This window comes from Musa acuminata, unplaced genomic scaffold (genome assembly GCF_036884655.1).
Source record: "Musa acuminata AAA Group cultivar baxijiao unplaced genomic scaffold, Cavendish_Baxijiao_AAA HiC_scaffold_842, whole genome shotgun sequence".
Lineage (NCBI taxonomy): Eukaryota > Viridiplantae > Streptophyta > Magnoliopsida > Zingiberales > Musaceae > Musa > Musa acuminata.
This window is the reverse complement of record NW_027021068.1, coordinates 17,501-22,500: the sequence shown is the minus strand read 5'-3', so window position 1 is coordinate 22,500 and position 5,000 is coordinate 17,501.

Genomic DNA, 5,000 nt, shown 5'->3' with positions numbered 1-5,000 from the left:
CGGGAAAAGCCATCCCTTTCTCAACATTGTCTTTGTTATTTGATCCAATAGCGTTCCGTTAGATAGGAACAGATTTGATAAATACTGATAACTCTCGGATAGAGTATTAGAAAGGAAAGATCCATTAGATAATGGACTATTGCTTCTAAGCCATCTCTGGCGATGAATCAACAATTCGAAGTACCTTTCTTGCGTATTCTTGATGAACCAGCATTTATACATAGATGTAGAAGGTTTTGTTTGGGAAGTAATAAGCACCTTTGACATCTCTTCATCTGCAAAGAATTCTCGACGTGAAAACACAGAGACAAAGGGCTGATCTTTGAATAGGAAAAAGAATGGATCCGCAGGGTCCCAAATGAATTGGCTTACTCGAAAAAAGCCTTGTTCTTTGGAAGATCTATCTCGTGTCTGGTACTGCATGGTTTCACTCTGCAAGAACTCCGAATCATTCTCTTGAAGCTCATCCTCTTCATGATACTCATCCTCTTCATGATACTCATCCTCTTCATGATAAAAGGTCCGCTTGCCCCGAGCCCGATAGAGAAAAGTGGGCTTTTCAATACAATCACATAGTTTGCCACAAGGGCGCCATATTCTAGGAGCCCAAACTATGTGATTGAATAAATCCTCCTTTATCTGTTGCAGGTCGACGACCTCTTCCTCTTCTTCAAACTCCGATTCGTATTTTTCATATAGAAATCTCTGATCAACGATAGAACAAGATCTGTTTTGCATCATATCTAACTGTTCGGACCGAAGAAGTAATGTCACTCGATTATTATCAAACTGACTGCAATCTTTTTCTGTCCGTGAGGGTCCCACCAGAGCGCCTTCTACTTCTAATAGGCCATGAACTAGATCAGAATCATTCTCAACGAATCTATAAGAAGTGATCCAATTTTTTTCATCAGGTCCGGGTGAAGACCAAAGATCTTGAGCGACCGATCCGGCAGAACAACTCAAAAGATAAAGAAGTATCGTTAATTTCTTCATGCTCGTTCCAAGTTCGAAGTACCATTTGTACAAATAAGAATCCCCTTCTGATCTCTTCTTCATATAGATAGATATAGGATCTATGGGGCAATTACTTAGAAGTACATTTTGTGCAACAGCCCTTCCTATCTGATAGAAAAGGATCCCATGATCCTGAACCGATCTTACCTGGGATCGCAAATCCCAAGTTTGTCTATGAAGAGCTAATCTAATTGTATTAGTTTCTATAATTGATTTCTTCTGTGTAATACTAATTGATAGGGCCTCATTGATAAGTGCTACAAGATCTCGTACATTGGAACCCATGGTTATGGACCCCAATCCGTTAGTATGGAACATTTTCTTTTCCAAGTGAAATCCCCTAGTATATGAAAGAATGAAAAAGTGCTTTCGTTGTTGCGGAATAAGAAGCCTTCGTATCTTAATGCATGTATTTAATTTATTCGGAGCTATTAGAGCGGGATCCACTTTTTGGGGAATATGAGTCGAAGCAATAACAAGAATATTTCTAGTGGAACATCTTTCACAATCTCTGGAGAGATAGTTCTCTAATAGACCGAGGGATAAGTAATTCGACTCATTCATATACAGATCATGAATGTTTGGAATCCATATTATGCAAGGAGACATTGCTTTTGCTAATTCGAATTGAAAGGTGATATCAAATCGGTCTATTTTCGGCGTCATATACATAGTTAGCAGCTCCGTATCAAGGTCATCATCAATATCGTCACTATCATCAATATCGATATCGTCACTATCATCAATATCGATATCGTCACTATCACTATCATCAAAATCGATATCATCAATAAAATAATCTTTAGGCTTGTCATCCGGGAACTTGTTCGGAAATACCGTAATGAAAGGAACATAGGGGTTTGTCGCTAGGTATTTGACCAAATAGGATCGTCCAGTTCCTATAGAACCTATCACTAAAATACTCCTAGAAGGGGATAGGGCTAAGCGGAGCGAAAAGGGTTTTCCATGAGATGGGAAATGAAAACTATTAGCCCCACACGAGGTTTGTGAATAAGTAATTGTCTGATAATGAGCAAGGAATATCCGTCTTTCTGCTAAACAGGATCCATTGAACTCATAATTCATTATATACTTGTCAACTAAGTATCGTAAGTAAATTGATCCCGGTTGTTCAATCATTTGATAACCAGAGTCATTCTTTGATAAATGATCACTATGAGTCAGACTCAATAGAATTTGATCAATCCTTTTTTCTGTCGTTAAGGTGGAGAACTGAACCAAGAATTCTCTTTCTTCATCATCAATCGAATCACTGTTCGCGACCCAGGATTCTATTTTCTCATCAATCCAATCACCGTTCACCTTTTTTCTTTTTCTTATCAATGAATGGATCTCTTTACTTGTACGACTTAGATGTCTCGTATTTCTCGAAAAAGTGATTCGATTGATGGGATTTGGTATGATACTTATGAGATTGATGGGATTTGATATGATACTTATGAGATCGATGAGATTGATATTCAAATATTTCTTCCTAGAACGTATTGATTTGACCCCACAAGCGACCAATAGCATGTTGCCACCAAAAGCAAAACCCCGTATTTCTTCCAGAGAATCTCCTAATTGTTTCAGAACAACTAGAAAGAGATTCTTTAACCAGAAAGAATTCAGTTCAGATGTAGGATACCCATCCAAAAGTTTTCGCAACTCAATCATGTATGATGGAATCATCAAAGATTTGATCTTTTCTAACTCTGTCTGTAACTCACTAGAGGCTTGGGAAACAAAGAGAAGATGTATACGAACGAGATATCCAGCAACAAGAAGAAGGGAAAAGATTGAATAGAGGAACTCCAACTCCCGAGCATTTGTTGATCTCAGATGTGTCCATATCAATGGAACGGGTGACTCATTATTTCGATGAATCATTTCTTCGGACAGAAGAAGATTCTGTAAACACTCCCTCGAAATCTCACTTATCAGACTCAAAATCTCACTTATCAGAGTCCATTGTGGAAGAATCTTCTGAGGAATTGGCCATGATATATCTGATCCATGCATAATATCATGAAAAATGGATACAAATTTGTGACTGCTACTTAGTATCGACAATGGGTCTGAAAAAGTATCTAAAAGGGTGAAATTTAGATATTTGCACTCTGTCAAAGTAAGGAACCATGGCATATATGTTTGGAACGGATTCCATTTTGTTTGGAACAGATTCCATTTTGAGAGATTTGAAAAAGCACTATCTCGTTGAAAGGTTCTATACATCTGCCGTTTCTCAACGCATTTCTTTAGAGAAAGACTCCGTTTTTTTTTCCTCTTTCCGGATGGTAAATATTTCTCAGAACATGGAGTGTGAATCAAACCCATGTTTGAATTGAAACTGAGATACCGATGCAAGTTCTTCCCTTCTGAATCAGATAGATTCATATCTGAAAGAGGCTGACAATAAGTTCTTCCAAAATTGACTCTTTGTTTCTCTGTTAGAGGTGTTGCAGAAATGTCTGCGATCGAGTAAATAGCTCTACGAACGAATGGCTCGGATCGAATTGGAAAACGGAAAGATTTGTACAAGTTATACGTTTTGTCACCACTTTGTGGAAAATCTTTAGGTATGAATATGTTAGATACCTGTGACTCGATTGGTGAAATAGTCTCTCTCTCCAAAAAAATATGTTTTTTTTTACCGACGCACGAAGAAAATATTTTGTTGCGAATGAACAAGGTAGTGAGGAATTGTCCATATGTAAGATCATAATTATTGATACGGGTCTTTTCCACATAAAAAGGGAATCTTTTGTTACAATAGAACCAGAAGTGATTTGGATCATTCAAGAATCGAAGTCGATTTGCTTTATAAAAAGAAGATATCAATGAACTTCTATGAAATGGTTTCACGGGATTCAGCCAATTGTCTCGATCATGGAATATCATTGAGAAATAGGAATCCGTGTTATCAAAGGATTTCCTGCGATTATTTCTAGTATAGAATGAGTCAATCATCCACTCTGGTATCTTTTTGAACAAAAATGGTAATGTTGTTCCTCCATTGATAAAGAATTCCGGTCTTTGGGAAGTATCATGATCATCCAATAAGAAGGGTTTCAATTTATTCAAATGAACGATTTGAACACCTATTGATTCTAACAACTGATTGCGGAGTTGATCATTCGGACCTTTCAATTCACGGATGTGGATCTCGGACCTATGAATGGGGATATTCCCGATACTCACAAAGAAAAGGGGAAGTGACTTGGACAAAAAGGGAAGTGACTTGGACAAAAAGGGAAGTGACTTGGACAAAAAGAAACGAAGTGACTTAGACAAATTTTGTTTGTCGATAGCCTCGGACCAATCAATCGAATATTGATTAATACGTAACCGATCGAACACTACTTGAAAACGGTTCTTCTGTTCAGAAACGAAATGTTCCAAATGTTCCTGGAAATTCTTGCTCTCATTGGACCATTTGTATCTATATACATCAGGATCCCGATTCATGGATCTCTCGGTTCGAGAAAAAAGAGGATCAAACCATTTCTTCTGACTCTTTTTCAAATTCGATAAATGTTGGTTGATCGTATATTTCATTATAGTTATATGATTCAGAGTATCATTTCCTATTTGATCCCTTTGAATTCCATATTCGAAGTTGCGATCGGATCTATTCATTAAAAAGAATCGATTAGATACATTTCTTATGTACCCATAGGTGCTATATTGGATTTGAATCAGATTTCGGATCAATCTATATTGATTGACTGCCTCCATTATGTTGTTGCTAGCAAATACCGCTGTTTTTAGTTTTGGATCTTCCAAATCATTCCCGCAGTAGATCCGGACCGATTTTTTTCTGATCCTTCGATAAAAAGATTCATTCTCTTCATAAAAAAGAGGAGGTAGAACCAATAAAGATTTCTTTTTCGATTCATCTCTGGAGTTGAATACCTCATTCAAGAATTTTTTTTGATCCAACCCGTAGGAATCAATAGAAAAGGCAAATCCCCTATGATACA